The sequence below is a fragment of the Lissotriton vulgaris genome, chromosome 3_1 (genome assembly GCF_964263255.1).
Source record: "Lissotriton vulgaris chromosome 3_1, aLisVul1.2, whole genome shotgun sequence".
NCBI classification, from domain to species: domain Eukaryota; kingdom Metazoa; phylum Chordata; class Amphibia; order Caudata; family Salamandridae; genus Lissotriton; species Lissotriton vulgaris.
Genome location: NC_141689.1, coordinates 2,986,078 through 3,005,727, shown reverse-complemented (window position 1 = coordinate 3,005,727; position 19,650 = coordinate 2,986,078). Strand labels below are relative to the sequence as shown.

Below are 19,650 nucleotides of genomic sequence, written 5' to 3'. Positions count from 1 at the left end.
GGTCTGTGGGGGATCCTGAGTGGATAGAGTTAATCAGGCGGATGGTGTCCTCAGTGGAGATTGGCTTCCAGTCATTGAGGATGTTCAGGGGGGGTGGGGGTCCTGCAGGGGGTTGGGTGGGTTGGTCTTCGGGTCGGTTGTCGAAGCTGTTGTGGATGTCTGCAATTTTGTTGTGGAAGAATGAGGCTAGGGAGTCGCAGAGGGCTTGAGAGGGGGCGATGTCGTTGGAGTTGGCTGCGGGGTTGGTAAATTCCTTGACGATGTTGAATAATTCTTTGCTGTTGTGGGCGTTGTTATCTAGTCGGTCTTTGAATGCGGCCTTCTTGGCAGTCCGGATCAGTTGGTGTATGCGGGTGGCGTTTTTGAAGGCGTCCTTGGCGCTGGTTGTTGGGTCTTTTTTCCAGGCCTTCTCAAGGAAGCGACAGAGTTTCTTGGATTTCTTAAGATCATCGTTGAACCAGGAGGCCTTCTTGCTGCCTAGTTTGAATTGTCGTTTTTTCAGAGGTGCTAGGGTGTCGGCGCTGTTGGATAGCCATTGGGAGAGGTTGGTGGCTGCTTGGTCGGGGTTTGAGGAGAGGGCTGGGGGGTTTAGAAGAAGCGATGATGAGATCTGGTCTAAGGTGACTTTGTTCCAGTTTCTTTGCAGGGTGGGATGGAGGTGGTTGTTGGATGTGGGCTTGTTGTAGGTAAAGTGAACGCAGCTGTGGTCAGTCCAAAGGAGAGCTGTGGTGTGGTTGAAGGAGATATGTTTGCTGGAGGTGAAGATAGGGTCGAGTGTGTGACCTGCGATGTGGGTGGGGGTAGTGACAAGTTGTTTAAGTCCGAGGTTGGAGAGGTTGTCCAAGAGGGTGGTGGTGTTGCGGTCGTTGTTCTTCTCAAGGTGAAAGTTGAGGTCTCCCAAAAGGATGTAATCCTCGGAGGGGAGCGCGTGTGGAGTGATGAAGTCCGTGATGTCTTCACTGAATTGTGCGCGGGGATCTGGAGGCCTGTAGAGGAGGGTGCCTCTGAGTGTGGTCTTTGGGTCGATGTGGATCTGGAAGTGAATGTGTTCAGTGTTGGCGAGATTGACGTCTGAGCTTGTTGAGAGGCGGATGGATTTCTTATGGACGATAGCGATGCCTCCTCCTGTGTGGCCGATACGGTCCTAGCGAATTATCTTATATCCTTCCGGGATGGCAATGGTGATGTCTGGGGCTGAAGAGGCATTCATCCATGTTTCTGTTAGGAAGGCAACGTCCGGAGAGATGGTGTCAAGTAGATTCCAGAGGTCGATGGCGTGCCTGTGGACCGAGCGGGTGTTGAGCAGGATGCATTGTAGGTGGTTGGGGTCGGGTATCTGTTGTGTGTTCGTAGATGAGGAGTTGTTCTTGGTGCCGTCGAATTTGCAGGAGTAGCAGGAGAAGGGTCCATGTGTGTGCCCAGGGGTGGCTTGGACGCAGGTGGGGGAACGGCCGGGGTTAAGGGCTAGGAGGGTGGTGGCATCGTAAGTAATGCGGGAGGGGTGGACATTGCGAGGAACAGGGGGTATGGCGCTGGGCGCGGTACAGGCGCGGACGGGCGTAGACGGGCTTACCTTTGGCGCACCTTCGGTGCGGCCGTAGCGCGTGGACTCTGCGCGTTGGAGCATTTGGCATTTAATGGATAGTGGAGGGGCGGAGCGTGGGAGGGTCAGCTGGGAGGCGTCAGCGGGGAGTATGGGCGGGCCAAGGGAACACACAACAACCCAGGATCCAAAATGGAGAAAGGAAAGTGAAACAGAGCTCGGCTCCTGCAAGTTTCGATTCCACTAATTAATATAATAAGGCATAACACAACAAATGCACAATGCAGATGGCAGCAGCAGCCACAATCAAATGAAATAAAGCTGGGCACAACCTTAGGTTACAGCACGAGGTTCGGCGCTATGCTACAGACAATGCGCCACGTCACGAGGGTAATTGCAGTCAAGCGCGATGTCACCAAGAGATAAGCAATTAATCGTGAGGCACGGATGTTGCTTTCACAAACGCAATATTTTTTGCATGGAAGACAGTCTGGCGCGATGTTCCCAAAGCACAGCCAATCAAGTGCGAGGTCCACAAGCTGCTTTCACACACTCGCAAAGCTCAGAATGTAAAGCAAATAAGCGCTATGACAGTAATGAAGTTAGCAGCGCGGTTCCAGTGTGTACGATACCAAGTAGTCAGGCAAATGCGTCCAGAAGCTAGAATTGCAGGCAGATTGCTTGGTCAGGGAGCGTGAGGGGAGCGGCCGCCTAGGATCAGAGCTTCACAAGTGTGCGCCTGGAGCTATGTATGAATTTTAGAAAAACAAGTGTACGCCTGGAACTATGTATGAATTACGGAAATGCAAGGGTATTCCTGGAACTATGTATGAAATACAGAATTCTACGGCAAATTATATGTGTAAACCTATGCGTGTAGATTTACATATTTGATATCTGACCTCCCACAGACTAGACTCGCTGGTGGGAGTAGTGTAATTTTTTCCAGTGGCCCTAGAGACTTCCACCAGCATCACTGCTGGTGTAGAGGCACTGTAGGTGAATTCCATAGGGGTTCAACCAAGGCTGATAAAGACCACCCGGTGAAGGGAAAAACAGTGGTGCCACAAATCCCCTGCTCCCCCTCTTCCCCCCTGCCCCCCCCCCTTTTCCCGATCCAGTGCAGGAAAGTCAAAGCCCGCTTTGAGGCTTGTACAAGGGAGATGTGGCCACCAAGAACTATATTGTCTTATGAACCAGGTACAGCCCCAGTAATTTAAAAAAACTCCCCTATAAATAAATTAATAAACCCATGAATGAATGAATGAATTCCTGGGCATGCAGTTGTTACAACACTAGAGCAGACAGACCGCAATAAAGTAAGCCTTTAATGACAAACATATCGACAATACTCACAATTGCAGTGTGCTGTGGACACAAGGCCCCAGGAGCACAAGTCTCCTGTTTGTGCACATTTCGAGTGAGGTGGTAATACTGTGGCGACACTCAAGTGATACCACATGAAGGTACAAAGGTCTAGAACAGTTTGCCATCAGCAAAAGGTTTGTGTCAAAACATGAAAATAATCTGGTTAAATGTGTTACACACCACATACTATTCCACAGTACTTTGCAGTGTAACCCCGAATCCAGCTGAAACAACATGGGGGAACCTCAATGCAGGAAGAGCAATGAACGATGGAGGAGTGGTGGGGGCACAGGAAGTGAACCACCCAGAGGCATCACCCTAGGCTGAATAGCTGTCCTCACCATCCAATCACAGAGACTGACCTTCACGTCAAGGGCACCCCCCTTCCGAGGCGGGTTCACAGGAGCTCGTGGAAAAGCTAGATATTCACTCCCAAGCCTGTCTTGGAGAAGATTTCTGACTTTTTAGGACTTCTCATGGGATTCCGTGAGTACCCCGGGGTTTCTGTGACTGTGGCAGTCATATCACAGGAAGTGACCTCTCTGGATGTGACTTCAGATATTAAGACCTAGCACATGTTTATTAGGAATATCATGAGTACATTTAAGCGCATTATGAGATTTAACAAATTTGATTTCGCTTCGAGCTGCTGCCAAAAAGAAGTGGTGCACTCCTGACGCAAAATCTGGACCTCAAAGAAATTGGCAACAAGGAAAAGCATTGCAGTAGATCTCTTCTGCTTATTTGGTTGCAAAGTCTGCATTTTAAAATATTTGATGGGGCTAAGGCATCTGCTGTTGTGGTGCCCAGTAAATCTTATGGAATAATAATAATGGCAAGATAACTCTGGAGGTTAACGCTTTTACTGACTAGATCTGCATTTTGTCTAGTCCCAGATTTCCATCAAAATAGTATAGGTTAATGTGTCTCCTGCAAAGCACATAAAATGCAACTGAGCGATTTTTATTTTATGTAGCTAGGTAAGTAAGTCACTGCTTTGAACACAGATATCCTTTTGTAAGCTGCAGTTCATAAAGTGTAAGGCTTCTAATATAGCACAGTGACCTATGAAGGACATGTGACTCCTACACCTTCTAACCCTCACTGACTCCTGTAACATATCTTGTACATTGATTTACACACTTAAATGATTTATTGTCTATGTATAATGTGTATGTTATGTAAAGTGCTTAGACACCCTGCTTTGGGATGAGTAGTGTCATAAAAGAAATAAAATAGCACTATTTAAATTGTTATTTTTGTAAATACTTGGACAGACCAACACATCTGACATTCTTACAGTGCATGCACTTACTTACATGAAGGGACTGAACAATGTCAAAAGCTGCCTCTCTTGTACCTATGAGGAGATAACAAGCTGTGTACCTTTGTTTCCCCTCGTTGTATTTGCATTTGTGAGGTTCCAGGCCACGTCCATTCAGGATACTCGATCAAAAGTACCCGCCTGATGGCCCCTTAACTTTGCCTTTTTCTTTGGCACATCTGGGGGTGACAAAGAAAGCCCCCCGTGCTGTCTGCATGTTGTTGCTGAGAAAGAAATGCAGAAATTGCCCTGCACAGGTGAAATAGATTTTTGCTTGTTCTGATTTGATTTGATTTTGGGATTTCTAAAGCGCGTAGCTACCCATTGGGCGTCCCAGCGCTAACATAAAGCTTGACATGCCTCTAGTAGGTGGAATTATTTGGGGAACAACCAAGTTTTCAGCAGTCTGCGAAAAGCGAGGAGATTGTTTTCTTTTCGTATGTTAAGGGGAAGACTGTTCCAGAGTTTAGCGGCGTTGTAAGAGAAGCTGCGACCGCCGGCGCGAGCCTTTCTTATCTTATTCTGGGAATCTCTGCTAAAGACAGGGTGTCTGATCTCAGTTCTCTGGAGGATTTGTGGTGCTTAACCAGGGATCTCAGGATTGGTGGGTGGGCCCTTGCCTTGTAAGATCTTGTGGGAGATGCACAAGGCTTTGAAGGAGATACGTTCTTGGATGGGCAGCCAGTGAAGGGCCTTGAGGGAGGGTCTGGCTGAGCATCTTGATTTTGTTCCCGTAAGTAGTCTTGCTGCAGCATTTTGAGTGTGCTGCAGTTTCTTTATGGTTGCTATGGGTGCACCTAGATATAGGGCATTTCCGTAGTCCAGTCTTGATAAAATTAGACCTTGCAACTGAATTTTTCTAGACTGGGGGGGAATGAGCGGGAGGATCTTGCGAGTTGTTCGTAGGAGCCCGAAGCAGGTTCCGGCTGTTTTTCTTGCTTGGGTTCTGAGGTTGAGCTCCTGGTCCAGCCAAAAGCCAAGACTTTTTATTTCTTGTTTTGGCGTGGGAGGGGTGCCCATGCTGGCTGGCCAGGCGAGGGTCGAGGGTAGTTTGTTTGGGTTTCCCAGAAGCATGACTTCGGATTTCTCTCCATTGAGTTTAAGCCTGGAGTCGCCCATCCAGATGGAGATGTTGTTCAGACAGGAGACTAGTTTGTCCATTGATTGGTCTGCTTGGTTGATGGAGACGACTAGTTGCGTGTCGTCCGCATACATGACCGCCTTGATGCCGAATGGAGTGACGACGTCATCCAGGGGGGCCATGTATACATTAAAAAGAGTGGGGCTCAGGGAGGAGCCCTGAGGAACTCCACAGTTCAAGGGGAGGGATTTGGATTGGCCATGGGTGTCGGCTACTTTGAAAGTCCTATTTTCCAAGTATGATTTTAACCATGCCAAAGCTAGGTCTGAGATGCCCGTTTTTCGGAGGCGGTGTAAAAGAATGGTGGGGTCCACTGTGTCGAAGGCAGCGCTCAGGTCGAGGAGGATCACTGCCACTGATCCTCCTGTGTCTAGAATAGACCTTGCCTCCTCTATCACTGCCAGAAGGGCGGTGTCAGTACCTTGTCCAGGTCTAAATCCTGTCTGTGAGCTACGGAGAAGACCGTTAGATTCCAGGAATGTTGAGAGTTGTTCATTGACGATTCTCTCCGCCACTTTATTAATGCCCGGAAGGAGGGAAATGGGTCTGAAGTTTGAGGGGTCCAGGGGGTCCAGATGCGGTTTTTTTATGAGTGCGCGGACTACCGCGTTTTTCCAGCTGATGGGAACTATGCCACTGGTGAGCGAGGCATTTATCAGCGTCGAGAGGTGGGGAGCTATAATGGGTGCTACTAATTTGAGTTTGCTCATGGGGACTGGATCGTCAGGTGAGCCGCTCTTCACCTGGTTGAGAGTATCCAACAGCTTCTCGGTTGAGACGGGAAGGAAAGCTTTAAGCGAAGGTAAATCTGGGTTGACGGGTCCAGATGGGAGGTTCATGGGGGAATTAGTATTTGGGAAGGTCATTATTATTTTTGAAATTTTGGCTGAGAAAAACTCAGCAAGTTGGGTGCATCTAGTACCGGATGGATCGGCAACTGGTTGCGGTTCGGGTACTTTCAGGAGACTTTTTACTACGCGATATGTCTCTCTGGAGGAGTTGGATGCAGCCATGATCCTTTCTTCATAGTAGGTGGCTTGTGATTTTTTGATGAGACTTTTGTATTGTTTCATAGTTGCTTTATAGGTTTCTTTATTGTTGGGAGTCCAGTCTTTTCTCCAAGCCCGTTCCAGTCTTTTACACTTTTTGCGTAGTTCACGTAGTTCTGGTGAGTACCAGGGGGATTTGTAAGAGTTTCTTTTACTGGGTAGTTTTTTAATAGGTAGGACTACGTCTAATGACGATGTTATCCATTCTCGAAGTTGATTGTCTGCTACCGAGGGATCAAGATTCAGGGTAGGAGAGGTAGCTAAAAGTTGGAGGGACCAGGCATCTGTGTTTAATTTATTCCACGGGCGAGATGGTGCTTGGGGTATCGGGTTGGGAGTGGGTTGACGAGAGGTAGGAATGTTGAACAGGATCAGATGGTGGTCTGTCCATGGGATGGGAAGAGGAGTGGAGGTAGACAGCTCTTGTACATATGAAAAGATGGGGTCCAGGAGGTGACCCTTTTTGTGCGTGGGCTGGGAGTTTTTCAAGGAAAGACTGATTGCTGAGAGGTCTTCCTTGATGTCTTCTGCTGTTTTATTCCCTGGATCGTCAAAGTGGACGTTGAGATCTCCGAGCACTGTAAAGTTGGGGGATAAACAGGCTAGGGAGGTGGTAGTCTCTACCAGGGAGTTGGGAAATTGTTCGAGGGGGCCTGGAGGTCTGTAAATAAGTATACCCGACAGAGTTTTTTCCGGGGACAGTTGTAGCGAGAATTGAACATTTTCGCAGTTAAGGACTGGGCTGTCCTTGAGATGACAGGTAAGATGAGCTTTAGTAATAATTGCGAGTCCTCCTCCTGTCCCTTTTGGTCTGTCCAGGTGTTTAATCGTGTAGCCTGGTGGGAGGGATTGGACTATGTCTGGATCTGACGAGGTAGTGATCCAAGTTTCCGTGAGGAATAGTACTTCCAGATTGTAGTTTTGAATGAGTACATTTATTTCGGTGCTATGTTTTGGTAGTGATCTACAGTTAAGTCGAGCCATTTTGACTGTCCATTCTTCGCGGGGAGTGTGCTTGGTGAGTCTATACGCACAATGTCTACAGCTGACATGCTTCTCCTCTAGGGAGATTAAATGGAGACAGGGATCAGGGGTGTTTGGTATTAGCTTCCTGATAGTTTCAGACGAGTATGAGGTGGGGGCTCCCGCACGGGGAGTATGAGTGCTGGGCCCGGGGCTCGGACTGGCGCGGATGGGCGCAGACGGGCTTGCCTTAGGCGCGTCCGCTGCGCGTCCGGAAGGGGCACATCTTTAAGGGGACGGAAGGGGGGGTGTGGCCTAAGGGCGGTGGGCATGGCCTCACTTCCCTGCGATTTGGCGGCAAATTAGTTGTCCGGTCCGCGGCAGCGTTTACCTCGGCTGTGCGGTCTGAGAGCAGCTCAAGGGAGGGGCGAGTGCTCTGTATTAACGTGCAACAACAGGTGAGAAATATTTTAAAAACAGCTATTATTCAGTGCTTTAAAAACAAATTAGAAATCGTGGCTCCCGGCTTCCGCCTCAGGAGTGTAGGTCAGGCTAATGCGGTTGATTTTCTCCAAGCGTCTTATATAGTCTGCAGGGGGCGGGGGGGGGGGGGGGGGCGTGGCCTAAGGGCGGTGGGCGTGGCCTCACTTCCCTGCGATTTGGCGGCAAATTAGTTGTCCGGTCCGCGGCAGCGTTTACCTCGGCTGTGCGGTCTGAGAGCAGCTCAAGGGAGGGGCGAGTGCTCTGTATTAACGTGCAACAACAGGTGAGAAATATTTTAAAAACAGCTATTATTCAGTGCTTTAAAAACAAATTAGAAATCGTGGCTCCCGGCTTCCGCCTCAGGAGTGTAGGTCAGGCTAATGCGGTTGATTTTCTCCAAGCGTCTTATATAGTCTGCAGGGGGCGGGGGGGCGTGGCCTAAGGGCGGTGGGCGTGGCCTCACTTCCCTGCGATTTGGCGGCAAATTAGTTGTCCGGTCCGCGGCAGCGTTTACCTCGGCTGTGCGGTCTGAGAGCAGCTCAAGGGAGGGGCGAGTGCTCTGTATTAACGTGCAACAACAGGTGAGAAATATTTTAAAAAACAGCTATTATTCAGTGCTTTAAAAACAAATTAGAAATCGTGGCTCCCGGCTTCCGCCTCAGGAGTGTAGGTCAGGCTAACACTCTTGACCAGCAAGCACCTCTTCCTCAACATACCTGCATGCTATCACTGTTTTGTAAAGTAGCCAATAAACGTTAGTTACTCTTATTGAACTTGTTGGCAATCAAGCGAACTTGTTGGCAATCGAGTGTCCATGTGCACCACCTTTTTAGTGGCCACATCGACACCCCAATGAGATCAACCGGATGTGAATTGAGAACTACAAACTTTTGTTTCGAACTTTCAAATAATTAAGCCCCAACCACCAGAGGACTACAGTCCTGTGTCCATCCCAGGACCCTAATGTGCAAAGACCTGTGGCACATACGTTTTGAAATTTGCAACCTATCTAGATACAATGGGCTCACAACATTGTGTCAAGTGATGTCAAAATAGATTTTTTTATTGATCATTAACAAAATGTAAAAGTATAAAAAGGTGTTTAGTTTTATCTTGTATCCATGTATAAGTGCAAATACATTGTCTTTGGGTTTAGACTGCCCTAATTTTATCCTTCACTTATTCACCATACATATCTTCATACATTCATCTCACCCAGACTTGCGACAGTATACATTATATCTTATACAAGAGTCATTTTTTTAACACAGCGTGCCTTGGTTGTTTACAAAAATTATAAATACAGGCAGTTTGATATTATTTTTAGAAGTGCATGCATTATACAAATATCTTGTTTCTGGTCTTCTAGTGGCTTTAATCCACTACAATACTGAAAACAAGATATTTGAATAATGAATGTATGAAAATTGTTCCTTTTCACTGAGTTTAGGAACATTCAAACCTAGCTCGATAAGATGTGCAATAGGGGCATTATGGGAGGGTAGACTGTTTGGTCCCAAGATTCTTGGAGGTAGCAAAACCATCACATCTATTCACGAACACTTCTACTCCCACTTCCATCTGTGGTCCCAGGGTGGCCCTTATCATTTCTGGGGCCGTCGTCTTTAAAAACAAATGAAACTCTGACATGGAGTTTCAATGTAGGGTCATCTTCCTCGATGATACAAAGGGGAATGAGTCTCGTAGGGGATAGTTGAACCACAGCAGAGATACCCCATGTCAGGAAATCTTGTCAACTTAACTGAATAGATATACATGAATAGAAGGAAAGGGGCAACACCAATTTGTATGGAAACTTACTCTGTATTCCTTGTGTTTCAGAGATAAAAGAACCATTCAACTTGGAACAAATGAGAACTGTGGCACAATACTGCACATTCAGGACATGCAGTGAGGCACCTCCATGCTGATAGATATGTATTGGCAATGTGGCGAGTTTGCTTACATTCACCTCGTCCCCTGATGGGTAGCCTCTACTCCCTGGTCACATACACACCCCAAACCTTGTCATTCCTGGAGAAAATCAGTAGGAGTTGCATCATCATCCGCTAAGGAAGAAGACTACTCTTGCATCAGGCTCGAGGAAAAACTGAGTATTTTGGTTGGGTTTGGTACAAAGACATTGTGGAAGAAGTGAGACTGTTTTCTGACATACAAATAAACACGCAGGGCCCAGTTCCTTCTTCACCGTGCAGGTGAAAGCGAACGCCAGCTAGTTACAAAAACAGATGGGAAATGTTGAAGATGAAGAACAGCACTGAGCACGGCCTTAATGCAATCCGGGAAGAACTAAGAACCATCTGCCTCATGGTGATGCAACATTGGTATGTGCTGGACTTAATGATGGGAGGGGTGTGTAACAAGATTTTCTTGTTGCACGTTTATCCCAAGCAATGACATGGACAATGGAGCTTTAATTCTTGCCATCTAAGCATTGCACCATTTACAAAGAGACATGCTTGAGGAGGGAGGTGCCTCTGAGCAGGAATGGTACACAAATTGGTTATCCTGGCTCCCCCGGAGGCTGGCTGGACTGTGCATATCATTGTTACCCGTTCTTATCATTTTATTGTTCTAATGTGGTTTCTTGCAATTGGGGGTTTCCTGCTGTAAAAACGCAGTTCTTGAATTAGATAGAATGCGAGTAACTAGTAATGGTCAAAACTGAACAACAACAAGTTACCAATAATGTGACTGTCATGAAGTATGGGTTGGATAATGTAGTTGAACATTCAACTAGAGGGGGAATGTTAATATTGATGTCTATGCACAAGAATACACTTGCATACATTAACAATCACATCACTTTTAGCAAATTTGCCCGATGTAAACTCTATCAACCCAGACTAAAAAATACATGGTCATGCAGGCTCTGGGACCTAGGCCTGGGGTAACCGATTACCGATCACAGGTGAGGCGGCATGTAGCTGGCAGACAAATGTGTGAACAGGAAACTCTGGTCAATCCCACAGAAAAGCGCTGCGTCAACACCGTGGTCCAGGGAGATTGGACCCAATAAAGCACATGTGGCTGGAGGGTGCACACGCTCCCAACGTCCGATGCCAGATGAAGTTAGGAACACCGGCAATCAGGACACAGCACACACACAGTTCAAGCAGTGATCTTGCACCCCTCATGCCGTAAATCTGGACTTGCTACTCACTGCCCCGTTTGTGTCCATGCGAGGTCTAGACCCACCTGCATTTATCAGGGACCTAATTTACAACTCAATAGACAAGGCCTGCATTCTTTTATCAAATAAGGATATTTGGAAGCACTTTGATAACCAGAGAAGTGAAAGAAAATGTGTTCAAATTGATTGCACTTTTGTAACGGTACTCCCGGCCGAAAGGTTTAATTAAAGCAACTGTCCCTATTTTGCCAAATGCTTCTTGTTTTTTGTTTTTTCAAGGTAAATTCATATTTGAGCAACACGCTTGCCTCCACAGCACATGGTGATACTACATTAGTACTTCTGGTAAACACACGGGCCCCTGAAAAAAGGATAAACCCTAACAGGGAAAACAACACATTGGAAAGGTTTTGTGCTCCGGGCTCAAACCCCGTGAAAACTCTAGATCCATAACAATGTAAAACACAATAAAAAACAATCTAGAATTTTTTATTTTATTTTATTGTTCTTTTTGTTTGTTTGTTTTTTTGAGTAGAAAAGACATATATGTATTAAAACAATTTTTCTATTCTATTTATACAGAATTAATTTCAAAACATGAATAAATATTCATTTTAGCAATGTAAATACATTCTTCAAAACAACATCTATGTATTGATTCAAGATTGTCCTGAATGATGCTGCTGTGAAAGACTTAACTAGGGATAAATAAGACTTTTTTATGATGTGCAATCTGAGCGCTTCCGCTTGATATTGTACCCCATAAAGGGAGGAGTGTGGGCTGGCAGCAGGGCAGGGATAGATTCAAGGATGGGCAACCAACCGTATGAAACAAGCTACAATGCCACAACTGCGGCTCCGGGCCTCAGCTCTGGAGGATCCATCCCACAGCAGGATCGCAGTTCAAAGGGACCCTGAACCTAGACAAAACACAGACAAACACAGAACAGTAACCCTCAGATATCACCCACTCACACGGCACAATACAACCCCTTAATACATCTGTGCCAAACCATCGCCATCAGTATTCCCACCTGTCCCATCCCCTGCACTCACGCGCCAGCCAGCCTTCTTCATGATGATCCTCGTAACCAGCATGATTAGGGTGACCAACTGGCATGGGTGCAAATTCAGGACGGTGAGTGTAAAAATTCAGGGCAAAGGGTCAAAATTCAGGACACAATCAGGACATAATGTCAAAATTCAGTACAAATCTTTGGGGCAAAAGGTACGTTTTACATACACATCAGAGGAGGTCCCGCAATAATATATAAGTAAATAGACAACCTACATAAGTTCAAGTCACAATATGTTTGTATAAGGTTGAGACAATTGTGGATTTCATAGTTTTTCACGCAACTTTGAGCAAATGTGCAAGTCTTTTGTGGTATTTCATATGTTCATGGTCTATTTATATGGTCACTGTGCTGGTTTGTCTATATGTAGCAATAGTGAATTTGTCAAGGGTATCCCACGTGTTTCCCATACGTATAACAAGTCTAGCATTTTTCGGTTGCATTGTAGATGCTGTTTCTTTTAACTGCAATTTTGTTTTCTATTTCTCCAGTCCCAGTTATTGTTTGTTACTATACTTTTTGGCCATGCACTCTCCTCAGATCATCCCTTTTGAATAGCTCCTATTTATTTGCTCTGTAATATTTAGCATTCTCCTTCAACCTTCTCAATAAGGCCCAAACAGTGAATCTCCATGTTGGGATCTTCGTTCTGCCTTGTGCCCGACTTTTACCATACCTCTGGTCTGGAATGGGACAGCAGGAATTTGGCCTAATATGCAGACTCTTCATATTTAAATAGGAAGTCCTTCGTAATAATGATGTATTCCAGGTAATTAGGAGTGTCATCTATTCACAAATATTAACAGGTTGTTGTACCCTCCAGAAGTGTATCACACTTATTTTATCCATATTCTGCTACAAAGGACTCACCACCCCTGGCTTAGCGCTGTCTCTTGGTGGAATATTCTAGCCCCATGTCTGTGCAGAACAAAACTTGTATTTCCCACCTACAGTAGTTTTGTTTCTATATAAAACATAATCTAGAATTGATTCCCAAAAAGGCTAACATCTACATTTGGCACATACAACTTAATGAGACATATATTTCCTGACCGCCTAGCGTCCCAGTAGATATCTACCCTTCGTGTCTACCTTACCCTCTCTCATCTGCAGCGAAACTAGGGCAGCCACATGTAAGTACACCATACGCTTAACTAGAGAAAGACCTTACTGTGATTGTGCCGGTCCTTGCTGCCACTCGCTTTGCCACTGAGAAGAACGTTTGGAGACCTTTGCCCTCTGCAGCTCGCCCTCCCGCCTCCCGCAGCCGACTCATTTGTCACCTTCGAGTCAGGTTGCCGAGTGGAGCGCGGTGTGAGGGGGGACACAGAACCACAATCCCCAGCATCCCGAGCGGCGCACGCCGCGTCATCAGGCGCCAGGAGGCGCTGAAATAGCGCGTTACCCCGGTCGAGAGGGGGAGACCTTACTGTGATTGTGCCGGTCCTTGCTGCCACTCGCTTTGCCACTGAGAAGAACGTTTGGAGACCTTTGCCCTCTGCAGCTCGCCCTCCCGCCTCCCGCAGCCGACTCATTTGTCACCTTCGAGTCAGGTTGCCGAGTGGAGCGCGGTGTGAGGGGGGACACAGAACCACAATCCCCAGCATCCCGAGCGGCGCACGCCGCGTCATCAGGCGCCAGGAGGCGCTGAAATAGCGCGTTACCCCGGTCGAGAGGGGGAGACCTTACTGTGATTGTGCCGGTCCTTGCTGCCACTCGCTTTGCCACTGAGAAGAACGTTTGGAGACCTTTGCCCTCTGCAGCTCGCCCTCCAGCAGCCGACTCATTTGTCACCTTCGAGTCAGGTTGCCGAGTGGAGCGCGGTGTGAGGGGGGACACAGAACCACAATCCCCAGCATCCCGCGTCATCAGGCGCCAGGAGGCGCTGAAATAGCGCGTTACCCCCGTCTCGCGGGACGCCCGGACGAAGCCCGGACAAAGGGCGGGCCGTCTGAGGCCGTCCGAGGTTGGCCAAGGTTGGGTTGGTTATATAACAATACGAAGGAGTACCACCAAAGATAAGGCTGAAACAGCCAGTATTGGTGGGATGAGACACTAGTGTAAAAGAAGAAGTCCTCCTTTGTTTTTAAGGAACCCCTCACTCACCGACCTGGTCGGTGACATGCTTCATCATCGGGGCCACCTTGACAGCCGAGTGCCGCCAAGGTGTGCTACAACACCTGAATACAGTGGAGCGGGTATGTGAGTGATGAATGTGAAAAATGAAAAAAAGTCAATGAGTTAAAAATTGTCCTGGTATAACTTTGACCAAATATAATTTATTCTAAAGCTACTGGACAATATTAAAAACAGTGATGATACAATAAAGGTTTTAATGAGACCTAGTGTATCTGTGATATGTGCTGGGTCTACATGTTTCAAACCATATGGGATTTACCGGTTTTTCATCAGGACCAAAATGATGTAAAGGAGTTGGGTGGTCAGGGTACACTAACACCCTGCCATACCTGCAACCCTTTCAAACCCAAAAATAGCGTTTTGCTAAATGGGTAAAAATTATAGTAACCCAGAAGTGGTTACATAAAAGGAACAAACCTGTAAAAGAGAGAAAATTATCACTCATAAAGGTTAATTACGTGCCTGTAACGTAGTGAAGTGACGTAGTCCGTTCTGTCTGTGCCTCATTCCACATTCAGTGATGCGAATAAACCATGGTGCGGTGTGACAGCATGATTTTCTATATTTAGGACCAAGTGTTCCTTGGTAGGGCACACCTATCAATATGGGTGTGAGTGAGCACGCATGCGTAGTTCTATCTTTTAAACCACTTTTGTCACAAAATTGATTGTGCGTGACTCAGTCATAATTCTAACTCTTTTGTGTCAGGAATTACCGACGTGCAAAAATGCCAACTTGATCCAGAACCACAAATAACATATAACAAAACACCACAATACATACATATATTTTGAAAAAAACAACACTTACTCCTCAATGGAGGAAGGTTTTCCTCACGGGGATTTGAGGGGAGGTTACAGAGTTCAAAACGTATTCTGCGTGAGAAAAATAAGGGAACATGGAGAGGGGTTCAAAGGAAAGTATCCAATGCCGTCTATTTCCTCCTTAGTAGTTAAAAAGGTTCGGAGTCCGAGGTATTCCTATTAGGGCAGATTCTACTTACAGTTACTCTGGTCGGAAATTGGCCGATAACCTACTCCTCTCCCTCCGTGCACCCGCACTGGAGGAAGAACCGGCGTCTGTAGTTAAAGGAAGCCGCCATTGTGGGCGGGGAGGGCGTGGCCGGTCCAGTAGCGTGCGATGACGTCACGCGCATGCGTGATCGTCATACGCGCGTCTGGTTGTTAAGGCAACAGGGTAAAAACAACAATCTCCGTGATCGGAGACAGAGAAAGTCTCCGTGATCGGAGACAGTTAGTGTTAGCAAAGACAGCGTAATGCTTTGAACTCCGTTTATGGGGAGGATGCACATATTGGGCATATTCGGGCAAGTCGATTGGGCACTAAGCAATTGGCTAAGGGGGATTTTAACCAAGCGCGCTACTCGCTCTCCATGCGTGGAGTATAGTCTGGTTATAACTGGTGATTCAGCATACTCGAACATGTTTTATTGAGCAAGTTACCATAGGGGGTATTTAACATAGCGTGCTATTTGCTGCAAGTGTGGAATAAAATATATATGGAAGTGTGTTACCCCTGGCTTGAAATTTCTACTCAGAACTCTATGTCTGGAGTCTGAATAATCCAATGCTGGGGATAAAAAGGCATACATGTGACCGTCAGGTATTTCGGCATACTCAATAGAAAATGTAATCACGAGGAGTGTTGCCCATCAGTACCTTAGCTTTGCAGATGGCACCGGGTTACAGCAAAATGGGGTGTATGCCGTAGATGTTAGAAAACCAGGTGTCTATGAGAGGACAGAGGCCCAGGGGATATTATCATTAAGGCCAATTTTGTTTGTAGATAGCCTGTATACCCATCTTTGTTCTTTTTCGTACAAGCGTTTTTGTATGTTTGGTCCTGGAGATACCTGCTCAATGACGGTCCAAAACATGTCATTCGTAGTATGACCTTTCTCAAGAAAATGATCCGTCAATCGGGTCGCATTTTTCTTGCGTATGGTGCTGCGATGTTCGCAGATTCTCTGCTTAACCTTCCGGGTTGTCATCCCAATGTATCTTTTTTTGCAAGTGCATTCGATGAGATAAACTACATTTTCACTGTTGCAGTTGGTATGTGCAACTTGCCTCCAGGTTTTTCCAGCCTCTAGATCAAGGGACTTTGTGTTCTTGGTTAGGTGGCATACACTGCAATCTCCGCAGCGATAATGTCCAGTTACATCCGGAAGGCCCCATGCTCTGGTGATTGAGGGGGTGCTCGGAGCCAGCTTTGCTTTAGGTCTGGTGTTGACAAGGGTGTCTTTTAGGCTCTTAGACTTCTTAAAAGAAAAAAGTGGTTTTTCCCAATGCAAATTGCCAGTGTTTATAATATTCCAATGTTTTTTTATGCTTTTGGTTACTTGGTTGGAGACCGAGTTGAATGTGGTCACACATGTCAGTGGTACTTCCGTGTCACTTCTGGTCTTTTCTTCAAGGAGTACTTCTCTGGGCTGGTTTCTGGCCCTCTTCTGGCATTTGTTTATTATTTTCTTAGGATACCCCCGGTTATCCAGTTTTTCAGAAAGATCATTCGCTTGTTCTTTGTAGTCAGATAGTTTACTACAATTCCTGCGAAGTCTCAAGAATTGTCCGTAGGGTAGGTTTTCCCTGAGTGGTCGAGGGTGGAAACTCTCAAACCTCAAAAGATTGTTTTTCGCGGTTGGTTTGTAATGGGTTTTAGTTTCCAGGTGGTTGCCTACTTTGTTAATTACTACATCAAGGAAAACAATTTCTCTTTTGTCATAGCTGCTCGTGAATTTAAGGTTCCTGTCACAGGTGTTGATCCAAGCGACGAATTGTTCCAGGAGCTCAGTCGGTCCTTGCCAAATAGCAAGGACGTCATCGATGTATCGCCTCCAGAAGGTCAGATGCTCGCGGTATGGATTCACATCGTTCAGAATGAACTTGTTCTCAAAATCATACACATACATACCAGCTATGCTGGGAGCAAAAACACTGCCCATTGAGGTCCCCCCGGTTTGTAAGAAAAGTGTTCCTTCAAACTCGAAGTAGTTGCGTTTGAGGGCCAGCGTTGCGCATTCCAGAATGAAGGCCTTGGGAGTACGAAACGGCCAGTCTGCATTTTCTAAGGTATTCCCCAGTACGTGAATGGTATCGTCTTGGGGTATGCTTGTGTATAAGCTTTCGATATCAAAGCTCAATAACAGTGTTTTCATCGACCTCCATATTTTGTAGTAAATTCAGTAGACTTTTTGTGTCCTGTAGGTAGGTAGTTGACTTCTGGACAATCGTTTTTAGAAAAAAATCACAGAATCTAGAGAGAGGCTCTAATAAGGAGCCGATGCCAGAAACTATTGGGCGTCCTGGAGGGGGCAGTCTGCCCTTATGCATCTTTGGTAAGATGTAGAAGTAAGGGGTCTTCCCTTCAGTGGTACACAGATAGTCCGCTTCCTGTTTTGATATTGCACCATTGGATTCAGCTATCTCAATTAGTTGACATATTTCAGCCTTCAGATCACTTGTTGGGTCAGTGCTCAAAACTTGATAGTGATTTCTGTCACTCAGAAGTCGGACACATTCTTCACGATAGGTGGTAGTGTCCATGATTACTAGCCCACCGCCTTTGTCGGCAGGTTTTATGATTGTTGTTTCACAAGCATGTAGTTCCTTTAGTGCCATTCTTTCTGCGTTGCTGAGGTTCTGAAAATGGGTTGTTGTTTCCATCTTCTCAACATCATTGTAGACAGCTTGTTCAAAAGTCATTATTTCCACTGGTATTGTGTGTGGAGGTGGCATAAAGGTTGATTTTAATCTTAGTCCACTCTCATTCTCTACTTCACATTCTTTTGGTTGACCTTGTTTCTCAAAAAAGGCTTTAAGCCTTAATTTTCTGAAAAAACTGGCCAGCTCACAATGTAACTGGAATTTGTCAAGTCGTGCTGTAGGGACATAGCCAAGTCCTTTATTGAGAACATTTTCTTCAATGCCTGTTAGTGGTCTTGATGACAGATTCGTGACTAGGGTTTCGCACTGCTTGTGCCCGCCTTGCTCTTTGTCCGGTTGCTCACTGGGTCGTCTTCCTCCCAGTGTACCTGATTCGGTTGTCTGTTTTTTCCCCTTCCCCTTCTGCCCCTGTGAAAAAAAGGAGGGCGAAATTGGAAAGGGGGAGGCTGGAAATGTGGTTGAAAAGGAGGTTGCCAACCATACATTTGGAAATTTGACGTCTGATTGAAAGGATCTTGAAACATGGGGGGCTGGAAGCCGGGCCAGAAGTTTCCTTGGCCTCTTTTCCCTCCTCTACCCCTTTGTCTGTTAGTGCTGGTGTTAGATCCGTTGCTGCTACCTGATGAGACACTTGATGTGTCAGAATCAGGTGTGGGTTTATCAGCTGGTTTGAAATCGGGATCTGAATAGGGGTATGTCTTGACAAAGGAGAATCTTTTTAAATCCTTTTGAAATTTCGTGGCTTTTTGCTGGGTCAGGTTGTCTTTGTATTCAGTTATTTCCTTATTAATTTCGTCTAACCTTCTTTTGTATCCAGTTATAGTGGCCTTTATATGTGCCTCTGTCTTTTGGATGTCAATTTGAATGGCTTCTGATAGTCTCAGGGCTGTTTTTAGTATTAAAAACTTGTATTGTGGTGTTTTGTTATATGTTATTTGTGGTTCTGGATCAAGTTGGCATTTTTGCACGTCGGTAATTCCTGACACAAAAGAGTTAGAATTATGACTGAGTCACGCACAATCAATTTTGTGACAAAAGTGGTTTAAAAGATAGAACTACGCATGCGTGCTCACTCACACCCATATTGATAGGTGTGCCCTACCAAGGAACACTTGGTCCTAAATATAGAAAATCATGCTGTCACACCGCACCATGGTTTATTCGCATCACTGAATGTGGAATGAGGCACAGACAGAACGGACTACGTCACTTCACTACGTTACAGGCACGTAATTAACCTTTATGAGTGATAATTTTCTCTCTTTTACAGGTTTGTTCCTTTTATGTAACCACTTCTGGGTTACTATTATTTTTACCCATTTAGCAAAACGCTATTTTTGGGTTTGAAAGGGTTGCAGGTATGGCAGGGTGTTAGTGTACCCTGACCACCCAACTCCTTTACATCATTTTGGTCCTGATGAAAAACCGGTAAATCCCATATGGTTTGAAACATGTAGACCCAGCACATATCACAGATACACTAGGTCTCATTAAAACCTTTATTGTATCATCACTGTTTTTAATATTGTCCAGTAGCTTTAGAATAAATTATATTTGGTCAAAGTTATACCAGGACAATTTTTAACTCACTGACTTTTTTTCATTTTTCACATTCATCACTCACATACCCGCTCCACTGTATTCAGGTGTTGTAGCACACCTTGGCGGCACTCGGCTGTCAAGGTGGCCCCGATGATGAAGCATGTCACCGACCAGGTCGGTGA

General features: G+C 45.9%; 1 protein-coding gene across 4 annotated transcripts in view; it reads left to right on the top strand.

Moving 5' to 3' along the window:
* Positions 1–19,650, top strand: part of LOC147725798 (uncharacterized) — a 91,954-nt gene that overhangs the window by 53,056 nt on the left and 19,248 nt on the right. For 2 of the 4 annotated variants that reach the window (XR_015309251.1, XR_015309252.1), the window contains exon 3: positions 9,714–11,273. The exons of the other annotated variants lie outside the window; for them this stretch is intronic. The gene's annotated coding sequence lies outside the window, so the exon portion shown is untranslated. Of the gene's footprint in view, positions 1–9,713; positions 11,274–19,650 lie in introns of those variants that run through there. 4 annotated transcript variants of the gene reach the window in all.